We start from the raw sequence: 27,281 nt of genomic DNA on the forward strand, positions 1-27,281 counted from the left end.
GGATTCTAAAACCGCGATAGCTAAAGCTGCATGTAGTTGTGTGCAAGCTTGTACACAACTTTTGAGCTTGAAAGCTCGCATAAAACGTGAATTGGAAACCTGCCTGTTTTGGATGAACTTTAGAGCTTGAAAGCTCGCATGAAACGTGAATTGGAAACCTGCCTGCTTTTTGATGGAGGTATGCTGGGTTGCCAGGTGCCCAGATTTGTCTGTTTTATAAACTGTAAAAATGGGGTTTTCGTGACACTAAAAAGATAACACGGGTGTTCAGGTTAATAGCCAGAATAGAAGTGACTGTATTATTCTTATTTCATACAAAGCTTCAGGTTTCTCTCAGAGAATGTCTCTTCATGATATTCATCTCTTTTCGATAGGGTTGTTCAATTTACCGAAAGCGCTTACACGCTAAATCTGGTTATATCAACTTCTCCATCCATTAAGCAAAAACAATATGTTAAACAAAACTTATCCAACAATATCGAAAGCATGTCTTCGAACATGCATTAGCAAAGGAATAACTTTAAAAAAAACACTTCTTGGAAAAGATAAAAATTGAAACTAATCCATCTTAGTAATATTCAAAATCCGATTTTCGACGCTTCTTCAAAATCCTGGCTGATCTTCTGACTACCGGTATTAATGAGTCAATGCCTTCCGTGTTGTCCATTTGCTCAGCGTTGTTGTATATGAACGACTCTGCCGGAAAACCATAAAAATCAGAACTGGTATCAGAAGCAAACTGGTCCATTTCATCATTCTCCTCCCTTCTTCTTTTTGAGTTATGCGATCCATGTTCAGGTGACAATGTGTTGATTTCTTCGTTGATGACAAAATTTACTGTTGCTCTTCGTTGAATCTTGGGGGCCAATTTCAATTGCCGCCTATGCGCCAAAATAATTCTTCCGTTGAATATGACCTGTGAAATAGTATTTGAAACCTTTTTTAAAAATTTTACAGGAATCCATTTCTGAAACTCTGTTTTGTTATTGTTTTTATAATAAAGGACGTTTCCTTTAGTAAGATTATCAAAAGGATCTGGATCTGGTTCGACCTTGTTTTCTTTAGGCGGAAGGCTTGGTAAAAGATTATCATTGTCTGATTCTTTTAAATGTGCTTTAAAGTTACATTTGGGGTTTAATAAATCAATTAATCCTTTCGGTCTATACCCCAGTAAACGTTCTGCCGGAAATTCTCCTTCATTGCCAACGCAGGTGTTTCTATAATTGAACAAAAAGTAAGCAATTTGCTCATCGGTATCTAGTTTTCTAATCCGGTGATCCAAAAGAAACTTCTTCAAAACATCTTTAATAAGACGCACCATTCTCTCCGCTTGCCCGTTGCTTTCTGGGTGATAGGGAGGACTTTTCATCACCAGGACTCCTTGCTGTTGGAAAAATCTTACAAATTCATGCGAGTTAAATGGTGGCCCACCATCGGTTACCAAGACATCTGGAAGACCGAATCTGGCAAATATATTCATGAATATTTTCAAAACTTTTTTACAATCTGTTCCTGTTTTCATATATTCTAGCTCAATCCACTTACTGTAGCTGTCAACAATTATCAAATACACTTTTTTATCCAAATGAAAAAAATCAGCATGAATTCTGCTGAAGGGCTTTGTTGTTGGAATCCATTGGGAATAGTTAGCAGGTTTACTTACGACATTTGATTCAGTGCATAAATGACATGATTTAACAAATTCTTCAACATCTCTGTTCATACCGAACCAATAAACTGTCCTACGAGCTAATTGCTTGAGCTTGCTTATTCCCAAATGATTGGAATGAAGCATTTTAAGCACTGGTTGCCTTAAACAGGATGGAATTATCACCCTATCCTGAAATAACAAACATCCTTCAACTTGTTCTAACTCCTGATGAGCAGAATACACATTTTTAAATTGTTTTTCCAACCGTTTTGGCCAACCTTTTTCCAAGTATTCTAATATTTTGGAAGTAAAACTATCCCTTTTAGTTTCCCGAGCAATTTGTTTGTAGTCCAAAGGAAATTCTTCAGTAAAATTTAAATTCTTTACAAAAACTTTGTCCAATTCTTTAGGGACCTCTTGATCTTCTGGGAATCTGGAGCAAAAATCAGCATTTCCCATTTTAGCTGATGGTCTATAGTATATTTCATAATCGTAAATAGCAAGTTCCAATAAGTATCTCTGTAGCCTTGTTACCGAAATTGCATTCTTACCCTGCTTACCCAATATACCTATCAAAGGTTTATGGTCAGTGAATATAGTGAACTTTTGACCATACAAATATTTATGATATTTTTTAACTGTACTAACTATGGCTAAAGCCTCTAAGTGCAGAATTGGATATTTCTTTTGAGCTGCGTTTAAAGTAAATGATGTGAAACTTATTGGTTTTTCCTCACCTTCAACTACATGAGATATTACACCTCCAAGACCATATGTACAGGCATCCGTAACAACAACAATTGGTTTAGCAGGATCAAAATATTCCAATAAACTCGGCTTTAACAATAATTGTTTACAAAATTGGAAAACTGTTTCACAATCACCATCCCATTTATATGGAGTATCTTTTTTTTTAGTAAAGTATATAATCGGTGTAATTTTGAAGATAAGTTTGGTATAAATTTAGAATAAAATGTTAGAAGACCTAGAAAAGCTTTCAGTTCAGAGACATTGCTAGGAGATTTTGCTTCCCGAATAGTTTTAACCTTTTCAGGACAAGGTAGTAATCCTTTATCTGTTAGAATATGTCCAAGATATGGTAACTGTTTTACAAAAAACTTGCATTTCTTTTTACTAACTTTTATATTTGCCTTAGAAAGTCTCTCTAAGACCAAAAAAAGTTTGCTTTTGCAGTCTTCTAAGTTTTTTCCCGAAATTAATAGGTCATCCAAATAACAACATACAAAATCCAATCCTAGCAAGATTTGATCCATCACCTTTTGAAAAATCGAAGCTGAAGATGCTGCTCCTTGAGGCAATCTGTTGTATGAGTACAGTCCCTTTATAGTATTTATAATCATAAACTTTCTTGATTTTTGAGAAAGCTCCAATTGAGTATATGCTCCTGCCAAATCCAGTGAACAAAATATTTTTGATCCGGCAAGTTTTGCAAAAATGTCCTGAGCTAGGGGTAACGGGTAAGTATTCGGTACAATAACTTTGTTTATAGACACTTTACAATCTATCACTAGCCTTATTTCCTGGTCTTTCTTTATAACAACCACAACTGGTGAAGCCCATTCACTAACCTCAACCGGAGTAATTATATTATCTTTTTCTAGTTCCTGTAGATGATCCAAAACTTTGTTACGCAATCGTAAGGGAACTTCATACGCTTTTTTGAAAATAGGAGTCGTATCTTTCAAAACCAAATCGCCTTTAAAACCCACGATAGGCTTGGACATGTCCTTATCGAATACCCTAGGAAACTTACTTATTATTTCCTGCACAATTTTCTCCTCTTTTATCGAATTGACGTTCAACCTCGGTGCAGATGATTTGGCAAAAAGGTTTCTCCAGCCGTCGCAGAACACATCCAGCCATGTTCGACCCATCAAAGGCACAAAATCATTACAGCATCTTAACACCACCAGGTCAACGTGTTGATTAATCCCGTTCAGCTCCACATAAACATTCAGCTTCCCCAAAACATTAAGTTTCTTCCCATCAATAACTACTAGACGCATATGGCAGGGTGTTAACTCATGATTCTTAAAAATTTTATAGAAAATATTTTCCGAAATTACACTCTCGGCCGAACCACAGTCTATTTCCATTGTTAAAAGATGTTTATCAACCAAAGCTTCGATGTAGCAAGGTCTATTAATCTTATTAATCGAAGATATCATAAGACAAGACGCCTCATCACTATCCGAACTTGAACTCAGATCAATTTTGAGACGTTTGAATAATCCTGAAGTTGACGGTTGCGGATCAGATGAATCAATATACTTAACAGCTGATGAGTTTGAATGTTGATTTTCATATGATTGATACGATCTTGGGCTACGACGGTTAAGACGATAGCAATATTCACGGGTATGTCCTTTTTTATTACAAAAGGAACATTCAAAAACAGGTTTATTTCTGTGGTATCTATTCCTGGTATCAAAACGAACAACCCGATCTCTGCTATTACTCCTGCTACGACTTCTAAAATTTCTTCTCATTTGAAATTTATCCTCTCGTCGGCCCAAACGCGCAACTACACTCAATCTGTTTTCATCATTATTCAACTTACGCATCTTTTCAATTGTTTGTTCATTACTAATTAACATCTTTTCGGCTTTACTTGAAGTTAAATTCTCCTCGCTAAACATTCTACTTTGCAGTTGCTTATCATAAGCTCCAATTACTAGCATGTCACGAATAAAACGATCTTTCATCGCACCGAAATTGCAATCTTCGGCCGCTTGCTTGATTGAAAGAATAAAATCGATCGCTTTTTCGTCTGATCTTTGCCGTCTTGTCCAAAATTCACTGCTAACTAATAACTCAGAGTCTGTTTTATCATAATACTTTTGTAATTCATCAATAATTTCTTTATACGTCAAAGCTTTAATATCTCTTCCCGGAAAAAGAGACTTCACTCTAGAATAAACTTCTGTTCCGCAGACTGCGAGAAAAGAAGTTTTATACTTCGCCTCTGCGTAATTATTATGAATGAACAACCATTCGAGTTGTTCCACATATTGGCTAAACGAAATAGATCCGGGAATAAAAGGTTCGGTTGTCGTTGAGAGTGCCATAACGCTAGACAAAATATTGCCTTTCGTTAAGAGAAATAAATAAATTCAATAAAAAAAATAAAATTATAAATAAATAAATTAACAAAAAATTAAAAATATTGAAGAACAAAAAAAAAACACAAAAAAGAACGAACACAAAAAATAAAAGAAAAAAAAATAAAATTAAATTAAAATGATGTTTAATATATACCAATAAATATCGCAAAAAAAGTCAATTGTAATAAAATATAAATTCAATAAAAAATCATACCTGACGAAAAAGTTGACTAGCCTCCACGGACAAAAGCAAAATTAAACCGCTCAACACCAAACAATTTTCAGCAGCTCAACCTGAATCCTTTTCGTCTCAGTCAGCAAACACCGCCCAGTACCGGTGCCTTCACCCTATAGCGTTATCCGAATTTCACCACTAACACTCAATGTGGGTCAGATGTGGGGAATAAGCACTCAGATGAGTCGGGTCGTGAGTGTTTCGCACTTAGAGCTTCCAAATTTAGTTATATGATCCAGGCGCTCCAGCCATAAAAAAAAACTTCTCCGCAGAACTGCTGGATAAAATCCTCTCCGGTTATAGCTAGCCAAAGCAAAATGGCGGTTCCAGCTCACTTCAACAAAGCACTTGATGAGCTTACCAAAAAAAAAAGCAAATGGCGTTTCTACAATCGAAACCTCGTGTTTCCACAATGGACACCTCGTTTTTCGCCTATTTTATCAACTTCTATATCGTTAATGTCTTTGTTCAAAAGAAATCACTTTCAAGCGGGCTTAAAATGGAAAGAATCCGTATTCAATTTACAACAAAATCACTTTCAAAGCCGTACCCACTTGTCGAGAAATGCAATCACCAATCGTACCGTCTTTATAAAAAACCGTAAAATTCTCTTTTTAGAAAAAAGGAAATTACTTCGTCAAAAAAAACACGATTTGTGATAAAATTCACTTGGAAAAAATAAAATTTCATCCAAGTCGCCACTTTTATAAACTGTAAAAATGGGGTTTTCGTGACACTAAAAAGATAACACGGGTGTTCAGGTTAATAGCCAGAATAGAAGTGACTGTATTATTCTTATTTCATACAAAGCTTCAGGTTTCTCTCAGAGAATGTCTCTTCATGATATTCATCTCTTTTCGATAGGGTTGTTCAATTTACCGAAAGCGCTTACACGCTAAATCTGGTTATATCAGTCTGTAAAACCAAGACTTTTGACCCTTCGTCCAGATATTGGTCAGACACAGATTTTGCCCAGATTTTTGCTGAGAGTGCCCAGATTTTACAGACTTTTGAAATTGAGTGATGAAATCAATATTCATGTATCGGATTTGATCCGTAAGTGCTAGATTAGACTGTAAATCTCGCTTGTATTCATGAAACCAATCATTCATCATAGTACTTTGAAATATACAAAGTAGGCCATTCCGCTCTCTTTCAACGTATTGGTAAGAGGCCCCGAAAAATAGTTATGAAAAAAACTGGCAAATAAATGGAATTTATCAAAAAATCATATTTTTCTTGAAATTGACAAGAAATAATTTTTTTTTTTTTTTTATGGCGTTTAAATAGCTCGGGGAGCTGACGCTGGAAATGAAAATTAGAATAGTTTGGAGAAGAAAATTTAAAGTTTAGAGAAGGCAGCGTAGAATAGTAAGCGATCTTGAGACGTTGGTTAAACCATCAAGCACTTCATTATATCCATGGAATATGGATAAAATGCAGTTCAAGATAATAAACCAACCCCTCCCGATACCAGTTGGAGGAAGGACATGGGCGGGTTCGAGACTGGCCTCTACATACTCCCCACGCATCTAACTACATTTAATTTTTGTGTTATTAAAGGAATCATTTTAACTTATCTTATATGTTTTTCCTTCCTTCGTCGTCGTCTGTTGAACGTCTGCTTGGTGTCTCCGCCCCAATTCCACTGGTATGTGTGATGGGTTTCGTGATAGTTGTCTCGGGGTCCAGTCATCATATGACTCCGAATCGTATGCGCAGGGGTATATGAAAATAAAAGAAAGAGAAAAGGAGAGGAAAGAGAAATATAAAGGAAGGAATTAGTTCTTGCATAAAGTAATTGAAGTGTTATTTGCTGTTTTTCCCTAATTTTTTGCCTTTCTTTTTCTAAATTTTGAAATTTTTGTTTTTCTTTTTAGAGTTTTTCCATTTCATTGCTAATCATACTATTTTACCAAAATATGGATGTGAGAGTTTGTTTTGCTTTTTGGAGCAAGCCTATTTCAAACTAATAAAAATTCTAGCTCAAATTAATAGTAGAAGTAAGCTACCTTATTCCTATCACAACATCACAAAATCATGAAAATTTAGCAGAATATGGATATAAGAGCACATCTTACCGTACCCTACCTACCTCACATAGTTGAATGTTAAAATCCATCATAATTTACAAAAAATCTACATAGGGGTTCTATTAAAATATACCGCATGCCTATTGTAAAATGCCCGAAATCAGTAATTAGGACTACCTACTCATTGTTATTCTTCAAAACCGTACATTCTAATATATACTTCCATAGATGAATTTCAAACTAAACCGAAAAACGTAAAGATTTGCTAAAAATGAATAATTAAATAAAAAGCAAAAAAAACGTCTTACCAAATGAAATATAACATTTTCCAACAACAGCATTCCCATCCAATGAGCCTCTAGTTCTTGTAAAATGCTTGATTTAAGAATAAGCCAACGAAATTCATAAACCGCAAATACACACTTACTAGAGCATTGGGGAGGCGAATACCATAACCTTTACCTAACATCGTAATACTTTTCACACGTTTTCTCTATTTTTAATTCTACAAGACTAAACCATCTAACTACCTAACCAAACGAATTATGCCCTATTGAAAGTATCAACTTTTATTATGGTAAATTGTGATACTTTCACTACCAAATGTTGCGATTGTTCTGCGGAAGGGAGGGCAAGTGTTTCAACTCCCATTCATCTTATCAACATGGATCATGAAAAAAAAATAGACATCTTTGAACCTACTGCTGAATTTAAACTAAATAAAGATGTCCAGCTCCTCTTCTAATTTAGGCCATATTATGACACCATGTTTAACAAGATTGTGTGTAACGACACTGTCAGGAAAATGATGGGTTGATCCATCATTTTCACAAACATACACACCGCAGCCGTTAACCCATTGCAACTTAGGGTACGGCATATTTTTCTTGAAATTGACAAGAAATAAAATTATGAGAAAAATATGCACTGATGCATTTTAATGCAACGAACAATATTTGGCTTTTCAACACCGCTAAATGAAATATGCAATGGGCTTTTTCTCGATTAAAAACTAAAATTTGATGATATTTTTTACCTTGTGTGGCCTTTTTCCTTTGTGATTTGGATAAAAATTCAAACAATTTGACTTTTCATCACAGATATACGAAGTATTTACGATCATTTATCAAATGTTTGACATAGATAGAAGAAAATATTACATTGCTTGCTTTCAAAAAAAGAGGGAAAACGATGAAAACTTCTTTTGAATGCTCATTACTCATGGTTCAGATCCGAAAATCCAATGCATAAAATAGTTTCCGGTGAGCCTGAAGAATCAATCTTTAATCTGAAGCCCTTCTCAAAAGAATCGAATGGCTATCGACGGATAAATTAATAATTTTGATTGCTATTCCATATAAAACTGACAAATTTTCATAACTATTTTTGTTGATATGCAAGCATGCTGTGTACATACACAGAGCTTTCGAGTGAGGTTAAGCGCAATGACCTACTTGTTATTTTTCATGTACTATGATCATTCATAAACTTTTTTTTCGGCATGGTACGTGGTAGGAAACAGTGAAACAGTGTTAGTTATGTAGTTCTCAACTCGAAAATGAAAATAACCCGAATACAACGCAACCCCCCCCCCCCCCCCCTCCCCGCTCACACGCATCAAAAAAATTGTTATTCAGTATCAAAATTGCAATCTTCCTTGTGCACAGACACACACAGACTTTTTTTTAAAATTGCCCAGATTTTTTATCCTCAACACCTGGCATCCCTGGAGGTATGCCAAAGGGATATTCAAATGATTGTAGATGATTGAAAGAAATGAACCGTTGAGAAGATTACCACGTGCTTTTGTTAAAAGTATAAGTTGTATCAAGTGTCCTGAATTGGAATGACTATTTAGGTTTAAATGATCTTTGAAATACGTAATTCTTCAGATTGAATTGTCTGATTCAATTTGAATTGATTGAACTTGATAATAAATATCATGAACGACGATATCGATGATGGAAATTCTTAAGGTCAACGTTAGAAATTCCAAATCATCACTTTACAAATTTTCCTCATTTCACCTTAGTTTCTTTTTGAATGGGAGGAAAACAATTGCCTGTTCTTCTAGCAAGTCTCCCTTCCAGCGCAGATTGGAAGTAAGCAGCTATTCGTTCGTTTTGATCGTTTCTATCTCGGCTTTCTTGTTTGCCCTTCTGTATCATGCCCGGCTCAGATAAGAGATTAGACGACAATGACTTGTCTAATTGTTTACTCATACTTTTTATTTTAATCTTCGCTCTGCACACGGACTTCTTGTCTATCAAAAAAGATAAAATTTCTCATCCAACAATTCCAACCCTAAAATAGTGTCATTATGACTAAGCGTTGATGTTTAACAGTCGTCTTGACAGTGTGTAGGGCGCTTTAAAATTGTTTGAAACGTGCATCACCAAATAAAACTTACCGAGGTGATGAACGGTTAGTGATGAAATTTTGACGAACTGGTCTTCTAGTAACAGTCCTCATCTTTGCGGTCCATCTAGTGCAGTTCGGTTTAATATCATCCGGGTAGAATATTGTGCTTTAAAATCTAGTTTTCCATATGTGTTGTTGTTGTGTCCCTGTTATTTTCGTTATACGGTCGTTTGCGCACCTTTGCTTAAATCAAATAGATCCTTTTTATTGTTAAAAAGACCTGGAAAAAGTGTTTTCGAGTGTTAAATCCAGATTACTAGATATCCCTCAAATCAGTTTCGACACGGGCGAAAAAAGGCTTTCAAAGTGCAGTTTCGATATCAGTATTGTGATTGCCATGCTTTAAGAAAGGTGTCGTCATTGCTTTGAATTGGTAAGTCATTTTTTCATTAAATTTGTTTACAAACCCAATTTTCAGACAGCGTCAATCTTCTGGAAAAATATTTGAAATCACAAAACCATCACCACAATCATGTCAAGGACAAAATATATTCTCCTAATCAGGATAGGGGAGAAGAGGGAGACTTGATCCAATTTTTTTGTTATCCTCTAGGAAAAATATAGCAATCTGCCGCCTTTAGCATGTAATTCCATAATGATGTGCTCCAAAACTGAGGACGATACGGCTTCTAAGGAATCAAAAAAAGTAATTGTTTTAAACTCAATTTTAAATCGGTCTCAGTGTTTAAAACTTCTTTAAAATGATTTGATTTCGATTTCTCCAATGTGATAAAATTTGCGTGGTGAAAACCGGGGGAAATTAAACTAAAACATTTTCATACGGTTTTGTACACTGAGACCAGTTCAAAATTAAGTTTTAAACTATTCTTCATCAATTCCATTCTGGTACAAAACCCCCTAAGGTCGTTTTTTTTAGTTATTCAGAATGCAGCTACAGTTTTTCAAATTTTTCTCACTTGTTTTTTATAGTTCATTTTTGAATACTCAATTTTCAATAAGAATCAACTCATTTCGGAGATTCTGGTTCCTTCGAAATTGTATTCGTGTTTTCAAATTTCTTATTATGTATCCAGTTTAGGATTCTTGAATTTCGGTTCGAATCATCTTTGAAAATTGAAATGAAAAGCTTTGTTTGAAATCGTCGTTTGAATTTGGTTTTACATTTTCTTCAAAATTTAATTCATGATTTTCGAAACTCATACGCGTTTTTTAAATACAGTTCATATTTTTCCGAATAAGAAAAAAAAACAACCTAGAAATCATTTTGAGTTTTTCTTTCATATTCTGATTCGAAGTTAATGAACAATTTAAATATAAATATGACCAAGCGTTAAAATGGCGATATAGGTTCATTGTTCGAAATTTTTATTTTTATTTAGATTTGCAAGTTGGATAAGATATATATATATATATATAATTTAAATAAAGAATGATCGTTGGAATCTGAAACATCCTAATTAAAATTATGGAATCATGATTGATGGCTCTGAAAGTGATTTTAATTCTTGGCTCATATTTCTAAATTCAGAAACCGTTTTTATGTTTATTTCAGAAAACGTATTGAAATTCCGAAACAGATTGAAAATTCAAATTTTGAATTCAGGTTCAAAATTCAGATTTCGTGAGAAATTTAAATTGCAAGATATCGCTTATAATTCTGATTGTTAGTTCGATTTTAAAATTTAACCAAAGTCAATTATTTTGAACCATTCAGCTGAAAATGACAAAAAATAAGTAGAATTTGAGATCATTTTGCTAGTTATGTCTTGTAAAAAACTTTTAAAAACCATTCACAGGAATTGATTTTTAATGAAAACTAATTTATGATAAATGAACATGTATCTTCCGTTAAAGATATTGCAGAAAATTCTAAATGTTTTGGCGTATTGTTCAACATTTTCAATATTGCAGGTTTTTCAAGAACTAAATTTCAAACTAAAATCTTTAACTAGAATCGAGTTTGCATAAATCCAATTTGAACCACACTTTTTAATCTTTTGCTTTAACTTTTGAAATTTATTTTTCGAAATGCAAGGCTTTCTTGAAAAAAAACTTATATTAAGTTCAAATTCAATAAGTTAAATTGAGCTGGCCAGATTACGTGGTTTTACCCGGACATGCTTAATATTTAATAAAAATAAAAATTGGAGAAAGTTTTTGCCCGGCCTGGTTGCCAAAATTTCGATTAAAATATCCTGATTTTATCCAGATTTATTCATACTTTTTATGGAAAATCGAACGAAAAATTCAAATGGAATTTAATAATTTTTAATCTTGTCACCCAAAAGTGAAATTTTCAAGCTATATTTTTCAGAATAAACTTGAACGATGTTTTGGAAGTTTGAAATTTCGATGAAAAAAAAGGATTCAAATTATTTTGTTCTTCTTTTTTGTTGAATAGTTCCTGTATATTTATCAATTTTTTTCGGATATGGGCCGGATTTTGGTTCGAAAATTTGGAAATAGAATGCCGAAATTTCGGCCGATCTTAAATAAAATGGTCCGGAATTGCCCGGTCTGGACACGTGCGAGTGAACTTCTGGCTATCTTAGAATAAGTTCACCAGATTTCAGTGCAAATTTCATACTGTGCTAATCATCATTTGAAAGAGTTTATGATGTTTTTTTTTTAAAGTTTGTTTATAACAAAAAACTATTTATGTAAAAGAACTTCAAAATAAATCATCAAATCGTATTTAAAAATAATATCTACTTGTAATTTTATTGTTTGAGCAAAAATGTCTAAGAAAAAATAGGTCGCCCAACCCCTCACATGAGTTGGTTCTTCTTACGACCCTGGTTTTTCAAGTAAATTTTCAGATCAAGAAATAAATTTACCGTAGCAACGGGAAATCACTTTATCCCAAAAGGTGTTTAAATAATGAGTGTTGACAAACATGTCAGAAAATTGGCTTGCCTCCGGCGGAATTAGATCTTACATCACACAAGGCCTAAGACATTTAATTTTCTGGCATTTAATAACATCAATAAATTGATACTAATTTGATAATGTTCATGTCGAATTACAAACTCAAATCTGATGCTATGTGATAGGTGTTTACTGTCACATCTAAACCCTAATATCCATTAATTTATTAATTATCTCTTTGATTATAAAATAAATCGTTTATGTCACTACAAATTTTATGCTGATGATATGAAATACTCTTCATCAAAACTCATTCCATCATCAATTTTATTTTGTGTTACTATTTCTTCTAAAGGGTTTTGGTAAAATATACAAGGCAACAAAACTCACATTATTCGGAGGAGCATGGAATTTCTCAGCTAATATTGATTAATTTGGTTGCCTTTTGTCATTGAAATAACTTTTGCAAATAGGTAAAAATCATTGAAGAAATTTTTGTGCTTTTTGACAAAAATGTTAAGCATTAAATACGGGGATTGCAAACCAAATTGAATTTTTGATATATTATTTAAAGCAAAAGTCAAATCGTTTTGCAATCTGCAATTGAATTGTTAAAAGAAATAAAACCTTTTATTTAACTTTTTTAACTGATGACCTTTACAAGTTTCTAAAATTATAGAATTAAACTATTTTTGATCATTGTATCGCTGAAATGACAATATTTCTAGGTAAAATTGTATTCTTTGATGGAATGGAGGATGTCAAATAAATTCGGAAACATTTTTTGATTTTCATGTAGATTTGTCGGTTTCTCAGTTGGCAATGATTGATTTCAATTCAATCAGATTTTTAAAAAAAATCTAAATGTCATATCATCAAAACTGGAGGTGATAGACAAAATTTGACAAATGATTCGAGTTCAGGACGTTCATTAATTAAAACATAGGCATGAACAAAATCAGTTCCATAGAATTTTATGAATAAGTTTTAAAATGGTTAGTTTTTAAACAGAAAAAATCTATTACAATGTTGAAAACCTAATCTTTTTTTTCGTTTTTTGTTTCTGAATCTGAGTGTTTTAAAAATACCATCTTCTTGGAAGCCTACAAATCTAAATTTTCAAAAAGAAAAAAATATTTGTTCCTTTGAAAGGACTTTCATAACACAATATTTTTATTGACGGTGACAACATATTTGAAGCTTGGAATTTTAAACTTAAAACCTACGTTTGACAACATATACGTTTCACTTATTTTTAGTATTTTAAATTTCTTTTTTGAATAAATCATGATTTTTTATTTAATCAATGGTAGATTCAAAAAATCATTCAAAGTAGAATATTTAAAGCTTAATTTTAACGCGTAACGTCAACAAAATTTGTATTCGCTTTGAGCTTCCAATACTGTATGTATGTATGTATGTAGATAATCCACCATGGGTGCACGGATTCACCGCAGTTTCGCCAACGTATGCGCTAACTGGCATCCTTTAGATTTTTAGTTCGGCCTATCTTCAATGCAAATCATCACATACCCGACACCATGGCTTCGTGTGAACTGACATGAAATGAAAATGTTTCGTGTAGGTGTATGTCTTATTTGTAGAACGAGCAAACAGTTTCGCAGCCGTATAAAATTCATAACATATTTAGAGTTAAGAATCTACGACAGGTATTCCGCATCCGTGTAGATACCTGCCCAGCTGGCAACTTTTTGTACGTTCTTATATGATATATATATAATCAATGAAATATTTGTATGGTAAAATAATCTTACCTTTTTACCTATCTTACCTCAAGACACTCTCATCTTACCTGTAGATGGAACCCTTGTTGTTCAATTTCATAACCTATTCAATTTCCATCCGATCTAAAACAAACAATTTTTATATTATTACAAATCATTGTATTCGCTTTGAGCTTCCAATACTAACTACAAACTTTATTTTCCATACACGGAAAATAAAAAAAAGGTAAAATTTTCCTTTTTGCGAGGCGATTTTTTTCCACCCAGCTTTGTCGGTAAATTTTACCTTTTTTTTAATTCACCTAGCAAAAAGGTAGAATCTACCTTTTTCGTGTTCACCTTGCAAAATAGTGAATACATAATACCATTTTCCCATTCTCTGATTTAAAAGGTATATGTTAGCTGGTTTGGTTGGATATCTTCAATAAAAATAAAACAAAAAAAAATCGTTCAAAAATTGATATTATTTTAATGATAAATAGGGACGTTACGTAATAAATTATGTTGTTATAAAAAAATATTGTTGAGCCATGTCCAGGCTAACTTTCTTCGCCAGGCTCGTGGCAATTCATTTTCCGGAATGATCTGGGGGATGTTCCGGAATGACGTGGAAAACACTTGGGAGCTCTGTCGGCCAATCTGAAACAAAAGCAAAGCATTATGACGAGAACCAGCACAACTAAAGTAATCTACCGTTTTGTTCCGATTTCCACATATTGGGGAAGAAGAAAAACTCGTTCCTGAATGACAAACAGCTTAACCTCAATAAACGGGTTCGGCAAATTGTTACCTTTTTTCGAGTTGAGTTGTACCGCTTTGTATAGCTCAATCCAGGTCAACTTCACCTCGCTAAGAGGTAAGTTTTACCTTTTTTAGATTCACCTTTTTTCTTGGTGAATTGTATCTTTTTATTCAGCTCAATTCAGGTGAACTTCATCGCACTACGAGGTAAGATTTACCTTTTTTGAATTCACCTTTTTTCTCGGTGAATTATACCTTTTTTCCAGCTCGATTCAGGTAAACTTTACCTCGCTGTGAGGTGAGATTTACCTCGTAGAGGTAGAAATTACCTTTTTGGCTTTCACGAGCGTTCACCTTGCTATCTCGGTAAATTTTACCTTTTTATTACTTTTCGTGTATGACAACACGCTGATTGAATTGTTAGAATTGAAATAAAATCTGTTTGATAAAATTATTAAAAAAAAGCTCATCTAAGCAATAAAAAAATCGTTAAACATTCAGTACCTGGTGAAGCATATTGTGGAAAATACTCAATCATATTCTGAGCCGGGCCCAGCTTCGAGCTTTTCCCCCTATAGGTAGTTCGTCTAACGACCCATCGCCAATCGGTGTAGCATAGCAATACAGCGAAAAGTGAACCGATTGGGACCCTTCCGCTTTTATCCTAGTATCATTACTTATGCGGTCTTGTATTTAAATATTTATTGCTATTTTGTAATTTATGGTTCGTAAATAACCATTCGGTTGGAAGCGGCGGGCGACTAAGTATCACATCACACTACTATCTGCTTGGCCTCAACCGACCAGCCAAAGCCAAGTCAACCCACCAGCCAGCAGCCCAGCCAAGCCGTGGAACAAGAAAATCCAAAGTGGCCGCGCCAATCTTTGCGGCTCACGATCCCGGACAGGAATATATCGCCTATACGTGTGTTCCGGTGTTCAGGGAGTGTAAATACTTACCGGGTATTTTGTGCGAAGGAAGTTACCCCGCTCCATTTCTGTTTTGGTTCAGTGTAGCTACATAGCTACGTACATAAGTACCTTTTACCTATAATCTTGCAACTGACAGCGGAATTTCGGGAAGGAAACTATTCCCTGAAAACGAGGGTTGCTGCACTAAGGAATTCACAGGTTAGTGAGAATATTTTGCATTCCATCGGGGCATTGCTTGCATGAATCAACTGTTGGTTCGATAACAGTGTTCTGCAAATTTCATTCGAAAGATCAGGACGAATTTTCACATTTCAAATTTTGTCAATTTTGACAACAAGAATATTTTTAAACTTTAACTTTGAAAATGTTGAAAATTTTGACAATTTTGACAATTTGGACAATTTTGACAATTTTGACAAGGTTGACAATTTTGACAATTTTTACAATTTTGACAATTTTGACAATTTTGACAATTTTTACAATTTTGACAATTTTGACAATTTTGACAATTTTGACAATTTTGACAATTTTGACAATTTTGACAATTTTGACAATTTTGACAATTTTGACCATTTTGACAATTTTGACAATTTTGACAATTTTGACAATTTTGACAATTTTGACAATTTTGACAATTTTGACAATTTTGACAATTTTGACAATTTTTACAATTTTTACAATTTTTACAATTTTTACAATTTTTACAATTTTTACAATTTTTACAATTTTTTCAATTTTTACAATTTTTAAAATTTTTACAATTTTTACAATTTTGACAATTTTGACAATTTTGACAATTTTGACACTTTAGACAATTTTGACAATTTTGACAATTTTGACAATTTTGACAATTTCGACATTTTTGACAATTTAGACAATTTTGACAATTTTGACAATTTTGACAATTTGGACAATTTTGACAATTTTGACAATTTTGACAATTTTGACAATTTTGACAATTTTGACAATTTTGACAATTTTGACAATTTTGACAATTTTGACAATTTTGACAATTTTGACAATTTTGACAATTTTGACAATTTTGACAATTTTGACAATTTTGACAATTTTGACAATTTTGACAATTTTGACAATTTTGACAATTTTGACAATTTTGACAATTTTGACAATTTGACAGTTTTGACAATTTCTTTTTTTTTTTAATCAAAATCAACTTTTTGGACTTCTAGAACTTTAACCCCACATATCGATGTTTTATCGATTTTGATTTCATTTGGCAGCAGAATTTAAAAATTTATTATCCAGATTTTATTTAAGTCCTCCCTTAGGTGATTTTTGAGATAAACTAAATCAAATTTTGAACGCTTTGAGCCGTGGCGGTGTGAAAGGTGGGGGCGGGGAGTGTTTAGGGTTTTAACCTCCTCACAGGGTTATTTTAAATTATCTGTTCAAGAAATGAATCTACCGTAGAATCGTAAAATTACTTGGTAAAAAAAGGGTAAATAAACATGTCAGAAAATGTGTACGGTATTTAGACCTATATCACTCTAGACCTTAGACATTTCATTCTACGACAATACATGGCGTACCAAAATTGAAAGTTATTTCAATGGTAAATTTCGATCGGCAATTTTATGAGCCTTTTATATTGAAACTCAAATCCTGACACACAAAAACCCTACCTCCGTCTTAAAAAATGGATATTTAAAAAGAATTGTATCCTAACAAGTTCATCCATCACTTTATTACTAATCACTTTTATTTAAAAAAAAATCGTTTATATCGTCATAAATTTTATGCTGATATGAATTATTTAAGACAACAATTTCAACTTCAATTTTTTTTATATTTCTTGTTCTTTTTTTCTCAAGGATTTTTAAAAACTACACAAGTTCACAAAATTGATATTTTTCTGAGGTGTAAAGAATTTAAGCGATAATTTGTATTAATTTTGATGTCCTAAAACTTTTGAAAAAAAGGTAAAAATTATTAAAAAAACCAAATTCAAAATATTTACCAACTTTCTTCAAGACCGCAAATAATATTTGCTTCTGTAAAAAAAACTAGAGGTGTTATCTATTTGGTTAAATTTTCCAATTCTGTTAAATAAAAGAAATGTTAAGAATGTTTAGTCAGTTTTAACCAAATTGAATAAAAGATTTTATTAGAAGCAAAAATCGATTTGTTTTGCAGGCTACAACAAATTTGTTAAAAGAAATAAAAGCATTTTTTTACACTATCTTCAGTAATGTCAAAATAATTTGTTTTGTTATTCCAACTTAAAAAAATGTAGAAATTAACTTTTTAAATCATTTATCGTCATCATCTTAATCGAAATATTATTCATTTATTGAATAAAGTGTTAATAATAAATTCATTGTTTTTCAATTATTCTATGAAAAGATTGAAAATAAATAGCAACTTAAAGAATTGATTTAATGTGCAATGTTAATTAAATTAGTATTTGCTCAGTGCTCTCGAAATTTACAAGTCACAACTTCGAATATTTAATTTTTTATTTTTATCTGTTTCTTATTTGATCATTCAAAAAATCACCAATTTCTTAACCAGTAATTTGTCAGTGATGATGAATTTAATATGTTGTATTTAATATTTACAAAATGATTCAAACATTATCATTTCTACTCATTTATTTCGATAACTAAGAATTTGAATATAGAGAGGGATTTCTCTGACTTTGATCACTGGCACACTTGACATAAAATTAAATATTTTCATTTTAATCATATTACAATCAATCTATGTGATTTTAATAACTACTCTTAAATTTAAACAGATTTTTTTATCTTCTCAAAAATTCACATTTCAAATCTTGTTTAGATATTATTTTCATCATGGTTCTTTTCTGACCCGATCTGAAATTGATTTTAGAATTCGGATTTAATTTGATTTTAAATCTGGTGTTAATAATATGTAACGTATTCTAATTCTATGTATAGATTTGAATGTCCAAATTTTTAATCCTGGTTTTATTCTAAATTTTAATTCGCATTCGTTTTCCGGTGTTTCAAAAATATTGACTTAAAACTTCTTGTTCAGAATCAGGATTATCATTTTGATTTTTTTTTCATAAGGCTGGAACAAATATCAATTTCTCCTTTTGTCAACCACCCCCCCCCCCCCTCTTCGAAATTTCCAAAAACCTCGAAGGGGGAATAATAAAGTTTGAAGTATTTTCAGTAAATTTCGAAAAACAATTCAAATATCTAAAAGGTAACAAGACTAAAAAACAAATATTGGAAGGTGGGAGTTGTTTGACCTTTTATATTCTTCATTTTATTAATTTTTACGATAAAAAATTATTTGATTTATAGGTTTTGTGCAATGATATAGTATGCAATTTTGTTGCATACAAGCCTTTGTGCAATTTATTCCAATTTATTTGTTTTTTTCATTATTTTTATTTCCAACCCCTCCCCCCCCCCCCCCCCCCCCTCGCAATGTTCCAAATCAAAGTGACAAAAGAAGGATTTGAATTTTTTTCCGGCCTAAATTTACTAGTAAAAGTATTGATTTGAAAATTTGATTCTTATTTAATTTTAATCGTTTTAGTAAAATTTATTATATTTTCGAGTTTGTGTGATGTTCATGATTTAAAAAATGATTTCAGAAATCAATTTGCCTTATTCATCGTTTATTTTTGGTATTGTTATTATTTTTAGCAGAATTTGAATTTTGAAACTCCCCCTTTCCCCCAATTCCTTCAATGGGGCCTAGCTTTGAGGCTCTTTAAATCAAGTCCGAATGAGTTGATAGTTTGAACAGGGCAGTTTTTGGGCCAATCAACATAATTTAAATAGTCCGTTATCGAAACTTGTCATGACCCTTTTAGTTGTCACCCTTCCTCAATATTTAAGAATATGTTTTGAAATAAAAAGATTGGACGTTTTAAAGATTTAGATAACTTTGCACGTCTTTTTGCCATTTTTAAAGAAACAGATGTGAGATTGGTTTTAAATAAACTGAAAGCGATCTGGAATATTACTTTGAAGAGTCTCCCGATTTAATGGAAACAATGTTATATAGAAAGTCTGCTTTATGTAAAAGTGTAACTTCTGAATTAATTTTGTGCAAAAAAATATGAATTTGTGGAAATGTGTTCTTCCAAGAGCGAACTTTCAAGGAGTCATGGCCAGGAGAACATTTTTATCTAAATTTCTTTATAATGGTTTCCTATTGTTTCAGAAGGTTTTCGGAAAAATTGAAGTGTCACACAAACTTTTTTATATCTATATACAGTGAGCGAAATAAGAATAGCACCACTATGTGTTTTGGGCTTGTGATATAGCTCAGTTGGCAAGTCTGTTGTCTCCTGAGCCGATGTCCGCGAGTTCGAGCGCAAGAGTATCGAACACAGTTGTACCGGATAGTTTTTCAATAACGATCCGCCAACTGCAGCGTTGATAAAGTCGCGAATGCCATAAAGATGGTAAAACGACTATAAACGAAAAAAAAACCACTATGTGTTTTGCTTGTTAAAATATGAATGATTGAAAATTACGAAAATTTTCTTCCACAGTTTGTTCTGAATTGCTTAACGAATAAATCACGCATATATTTACTTTGTTTGGACGTAGCAATTGACGTTGAGGACCAATAATGTGAAAAAGGGGTGCAAAATAAGAATAGCACCATCTGAGTTTTTCAACACACACAAGATTATTTTTAAAAATCTACTGTGTAAAAGTGAATAATAATGCTTCTGCATTTTAAAGAGTTTTCCAGAATTCCAAAGGGTTTCAAAGATTTTAAATGGGGGTTTTAAGACATGTTCCTCTAGCGTTAAGGAATTTGATATTTGAGCTGTAATTCTTTACCAAACTACTTTCTTTCTTCAATAAAATGACGTGAAATGATGAAACATCCGGGATTTATTTGGAATCAGAAAAAATAGGTTGGAAATCAAAACCTTTGATTTTGTTCAGTAAACCACACTTTTTCCAGTTTCAAGTCGTAGATTACAGCACTATCTTGCAGTTATAATAAGGTTGCCAGAATTTTTTTAGCACGTATCCGGGCCGAACAAACCGGGCAATTTTTATATAAAAACCTGGCAAAATCCGGGCATTCGATTTCAAATTGACAACCATAAATCCGGGCAATATCCGGTCAAATTTTGTCAAAACTAGTAAATTCCTCAACAAAAATCAAGAAAAAAATATGAAATTTTTTTTTTATCAAAACTCATCAATTGATTTTGAACCGTATTTCAGGTTTCCAAAAAACCTTTCATGAATATTTTTTATAAACCTTACTCAAAAAATTTCTTTTTGGTGGTGTTTGTTGTTTTTTTTTGTTGAATTTGCCAAATAAAGTGAAAAAATCCGGGCAAAATCCGGGCATTTTTCAATGAAATCCGGGCAACCGGGCCGGACCGGACTGTTCTTAAATTTAGTATTAAATATCCGGGCAAACCCGGATAAAACCGGGCAATCTGGCAACCTTAAGTTAAAACCAAATTTTTTCTCAATATTGATTTTGCAGGTTTATTTAGGCCCATATTCATCATTTTGAGGTATTTTCCTATCACAGTTTTGTGGAAGTTCACGCTGCAGAAAGCTTTTCCGGATTTGCAAAAGAATCACCAGCACAAAAATGTACAACCGCCAAAATTCCAGCTCATCTCAACCTCCGATTCAATTGCAAATCATACCAAAAATACTGCTAGCCATCTGGACTATCAAGCTCCATCGCAAAGTATAACTTTATTCTGATAATCGGTAAAAAAAATTCACATTTAGTGACCTTGATGCAATTCTAATTTTTTTTCAGATTTAGTGATCTTAGAATTTCCAAGGTGTTCACACGATACATGTATTTATTTCTTGACCAAAATCATCCAGCACTCCCTAATTAATCCCAGGTATTCGAAAATGAGCATAAATTTGGTTTAATGACAAGATAGTGCTGCCATCTATGACTTAAAATTAGAGAAAAAGTGTTTGACTATTAAAAAACATTTGTATTTTTTAATTTCAACCTGCTTTTTGGATTCGAACTCAGCCTCAAATCTATGTTTCATAATTTTACATCATACTTATGAATGTTGATGAAGAAATCAAGCAGTTTGATAGAGTTTTAAAGGTCAAATATCAAATTCCTTAACGCTAGAGGAGCATCTCTTAACCCTCATCCGCATTAGTAAAATCTATTTAAGTCGTTTGAATTATTATGAACTTCAAATAAAACTTATATTAATAGAAACCTTGTAATGTCAGTAAAATATGTTTAGAACATTATATACAGCTAAAGTTACAAGTTTTCTCGTTATTCAGCATGAAAGAAAAAAAATCCGAAAAAACATGCCTCACGAAAACTGCTGTAGTTCATATGTTCCAGGTCCTAAAAAATATTTGCCTTATGCATATGAAAGCTGAAGTTAATGCCTACATCATGAAGACAAGAAGTATTTTTTTTAATTTTTTTTAACGAAATGGTCACAAAAAGTTCAAAAAAGTGGTTTAAAAAACCTACTTTTCATTCGATTGCTAGTAAATACTGTTTGAGCGATGGTAGAGTTTTGAAAATAATATGACAACAAACTTTATTAAAATTGTAACATTTTGCTGTCTTTAGATTTTTGATGCAACAAAAATTGAATTTACTGGAATTTTTCAAAGATCACTACTTTGCGCAATTTTTTTACAAATTGAAATTTCATCTGTTTTTGTGGTCCACCGTCAGGTTGTACCCGGATTTTCAGTGCTTTTACTTTGTTTGGACCAATCAAAAGTATATTCATTGGAAAGCCAATTTAATCTTCATTCTAGTGAGGTGCAACAAATCACGCTGTGAGATTTCCCAAAAATTTGAAAATTATAAACGTAAAATCATTCCTGAATTTCTAGAACTACAAGCACCGCGTCCAGCAAAACGTGTTTGTTTGCTCTCCGAATAGGTACGGTGGGTGGTGATTCGGGCAGAGAGCGAAGCCGACAGACGAAATAATGATGCGTGTCGTGCATTTCTTGGTTGTAAATATTCTATTGATAGTAGTTTGCATTTGCTAGTCACGACACGCATCATTATTTCGTCTGTCGGCTTAGCTCTCTGCCCGAATCACCACCCACCGTACCTACTCGGAGAGATAACAAACACGTTTTGCTGGACGCGCTGCTTGTAGTTCTAGAAATTCAGGAATGTTTTTACGTTTATAATTTTCATATTTTTGGGAAATCTCACAGCGTGATTTGTTGCACCTCACTAGAATGAAGATTAAATTTGCTTTCCAATGAATATACTTTTGATTGTTTCAAACAAAGTAAAAGCACTGAAAATCCGGGTACAACCTGACGGTGGACCACAAAAACAGATGAAATTTCAATTTGTAAAAAAATTGCGCAAAGTAGTAAACTTTGAAAAATTCCAGTAAATTCAATTTTTGTTGCATCAAAAATCTAAAGACAGCAAAATGTTGGAATTTTAATACATTTTGTAGTCATATTTTTTTCAAAACTCTACCATCGCTCAAACAGTATTTACTAGCAATCGAATGAAAAGTAGGGTTTTTAGACCACTTTTTTGAACTTTTTGTGACCATTTCATTAAAAAAAATTTTAAAAAATATTTCTTGTCTTCATGATGTAGGCATTAACTTCAGCTTTCATATGCATAAGGCAAATATTTTTTTGGACGTGTAACATATGAACTACAGCAGTTTTCGTGAGGCATGTTTTTTCGGATTTTTTTTCTTTCATGCTGAATAACGAGAAAACTTGTAAATTTAGCTGTATATAATGTTCTAAGTATATTTTACTGACATTACAAGGTTTCTTTTGATGTAAGTTTTGTTCAAATCGGTCTAACACGCCAAAAGTTATAACGATTTGAGCTTGTGGTGTCAAATTGACACCACAAGTGCTGATTAGGGTAATGAAATCTAATGCGGATGAGGGTTAAAAAACCAACTAAAATTTAATTAAGTTATTCGAATTATGTATTTAGCTTACAAGTTTTTTGAGCAAAATCAACATTATCGATTTTTGGAAGCTTAAAATGTGATTTGATATTTACTGAGTTTTTTTTCATAATTTTAATTGAATAATTTTGATTTTGACGGATAATTAGGAAAATAGTCCGAATTTGTACGACCTGATTACTGGGTATTCGCCGAAAAATATCTGGAAAGCTGAGGTTAGAATTACTCCACATTTTTTGGAGCTGTTTATAAACATTATAATTTGATGTCTGTAATCAGATTTCGCATTCTGTATCTAGTTTTTTATTCATGAATTTCAGTTTTTCATCATTGACACAAAAACATGATTTGAATCTTGGGGTTCGGACTTGGCTCGCAGAAAGTTGCGGTTTGTTTACCCTCAAAAATCACCAAAGAAAATTGTGATAACCGAAATTTTAGTTTGACACAAAATCATGATTTGAATCTTGGTTTTGCATTTCAAAATTAAATTAGTTGCATTTTCCATATTCGAATCGAAACTCATCAATTCGGAATATAAAGGAAAATATTTTTAACACTTTTACAGAATCAGAACTTCAGAAAGCTTCATAATGGTGATCCAGAATTGAAGCAGTCAATATTTGCAATTTTCATTAAAATCCACAAGTTGAATTTCGAATACATAACTGAAGAAAGAATTCATATTGCAATCTAGAATTTCACAATTCAAATAAGAGTTATCCGATTCAGGGTTCTGATACAAATCATGCTTTTTAGTTGATAAATTAATATGTAGGAATTTATATCTGGAACATAGATTTGAAAATCCTTTTCAAATTCGGAATTCAGATTTGAACTAAAATTCAAAAGGCGGGGTTCCGACTTGGAATAAAAAAAATAAAAACTCAGATGAGGATTCAACTTGAATTTTGTAATCAAGATTAAAATATCAATGTGAGAATTTTATTAAGTAGTAGAAGAAGTTCGTAGTTTCATATTTTGATTCAGGATTCAAAAATAAATTTCTATTCAAATAATCAAAATAAAATTTGGATTCATTTTGAAAATTTAGTTCTTTGAAAAATATATATTTAAATTTAAAAAAAATATCCACAAGACTCTAATTATGAAATAAATTATTGATTATAAACTTATGTTGGTGAAAGAACTTGTACTTTATCTTTAAGTGAAAATTCAACTGGAAATATATTTTATTGGTTTCATCAGGGCCGTAGGAAGAACCGACTCATGGGGGGGGTTTTGGAGAGTGATTTTTACCAATGATTTTTCTCCCAACAATCCACGAAAACAAACAAAAATTTAAACAAACTATGTTTGTATCTATATGATTATTTATTATTAAGATCTCATTAATAGTTTTCGTTTTAAATCGTAACTTTGTCCCTTCATTTTTCCTTAAAAATCATTTTTTACTGTTGGAAATGATTAGTACATGAAGAAAAAAAAATTAAAATAAATTACAATTTTTCACTTTTTCCATACATTAATTGTTGCAAATTTGTTACTTTATGAAACGAAAGGTTAAAAATGTGGTCCTAAGCCTTAATGGTGAGCTAAATTTTTACAATGAAACCCTTAAAAAAAATATAAAATTTGCTTTCAACGATGGTTAAAATGTTTGAATTTGTTAAAGAGTCTGGTAGATCAAAGTTAATTGATATGAGCATAAAATAGGTTCTTATTAGGGAAGCTTGCCATTTCTTAAAAAAAACTTTTTCTATACTCAAATCAAACAAGCCCAATCTTCCAAACTCTTTTGCAAGCTTCAAGTTTCTAACCTTTGATGAAAAAAATTTAATTTTACCAACAAACAGTAAGAGATAAAAAAAAATCGGATCGAATTTGCTTGTTGTAAACTTGAACTCAAATTATGATTTATTTTGAAATTTGACTTTAAAAAAACTGCGATATTAATAATGTTAAACAATACACCGATAAAATACAGGATTTCGTGCAAATATTTAAGGTGAAGATCAGGTACACATTTCTTTAACAACAAATATTTTCTATAAAGAATCAATTCCATTGTGAAAATCATGCGGATGATTTTTTGAAATATAATTTGAGATATTTTGCATAAAACATATTTCAGAAAATTAAGTCAAATTCTACTTTATATTTACGATCTTTTTCGATTGCTGTTTCTCAGTGATCATTAGTAAAAAAAAGAAAAGGAAGAAAAAGGATCATTAGGAAGTGCGGTGATCAAAGCAACAAAAAACATTATATTTGTGATTTCATGATGATTGAAAAACACGTTCACAAGCTTGATCTTTTTCTAAATTTTAAACCTGAATTCAAAAATTGAATCTTGAATCTGTTTCCGAATTTCTATACGATTTCTGAAATGTACAAAAATACGTTTTCCGAATCTTAATTACAGAGCAGAATTTTATGAGCCATTTTAAGAGCCCTCATTCATGAATTCTGTAGTGCTGGTTTAATCTTAATTCATTATTTCAATTATTTATTTTTAATCAGATTTGTGAATCTGAATTAAAATGTGAATTTCAAATGTTGAATCTGAATCTTAGTTTTCAATTCTGGATCGCCACTTAAGATGCTTTAAATTTTGTGTTAGAATAAAGTTTAAAAACTTCAAATTTGAATATAAAACAAAACTCTTTTTTTTCATATTCGGAAAAACTATTATCAAAATATTGAAAATGCATACGATTTTCGAAAAACATGATTAAAACTTGATATGAAATACAAAACCGAATTTGAACCAGGATTTCAAAACAGCTTTTCATTCCTAATTTCTTATGATTATTCGAACTGAAAATCAAGAATCCTTAAATTGATATAGAATCCGAAGTACGGAAATATGTAGAAATACAATTTTTTTATGGGGATGTGAAACCCGAACCTCCAAAATGGGTTTAATTCAAAATTTAGTATTGAGACCTGAATTTCTAAGACAAGGTTGTCAGATTGCCAGATTGGTTTTAACCGGGTTGGCCTGGATGATGATTATAAAATTAGGGAAAAGTCCGGTTCGACCCGGTTGCCCGGATTTGATCGGAAAAGTCCGGATTTTGCCCGGATTTATTCTCATTATCAAATCATATAAAAAAACAAATTGTGTTTAAATTTTTCCATTGATGCGTCCAAACATTTGGTTTTTTCAACTTTTTGTTTGATTTTTGATGAGTAATTCCTAGGTTTTGACCAAAATTACTCGGTATATTGCTCGGATTTTGGTCGACAATTTTGAAATCCACTATCCGGATTTTGCAAGGTTTTTATATAAAACAGCCGGGATTTGTCTGGCCCTAATACGTGATGAAAAAATTCTGGTAACCTATGAACAAGTGAGATAGTTTTGAGAAACTGTAGCTAAATTTTGAAATTGGGATGGGTTTTTGAGGTTTTTGCTTTAGGTTTTATTCTAGATTGGTTCTCTTGAATAACTTAGCGCTATTATTATAATTTGATTATGATTTTAAATTTTGAGTGTAGAGTATATACATCGCTTGCTTTTTTGGACCCTCATGTTATGTTTGTGGTTAAATAGAATAAGCTTATTACTAGCTAATTTAAGTAAATACAAAACGTTTTCTTTAAAATAAAACCTTCAAACCTCTTGTTAGTTTTTTTAAAACTTCATTTAAAAACTTTCAATTTCTAGGATTAATTTTTTGAAAGTTAGGATTCAAAATTAA

The 27,281-nt window shown here is 32.0% G+C and overlaps 1 protein-coding gene across 2 annotated transcripts in view; it reads left to right on the top strand.

Annotated features, from left to right (window-relative positions):
• The window catches only part of LOC129748713 (zinc finger protein 235-like), a 406,374-nt gene that overhangs the window by 226,208 nt on the left and 152,885 nt on the right, over positions 1-27,281 (top strand). The window lies entirely within an intron of this gene.

The sequence above is a fragment of the Uranotaenia lowii genome, chromosome 2 (genome assembly GCF_029784155.1).
Source record: "Uranotaenia lowii strain MFRU-FL chromosome 2, ASM2978415v1, whole genome shotgun sequence".
Classification (NCBI taxonomy): Eukaryota; Metazoa; Arthropoda; class Insecta; order Diptera; family Culicidae; genus Uranotaenia; species Uranotaenia lowii.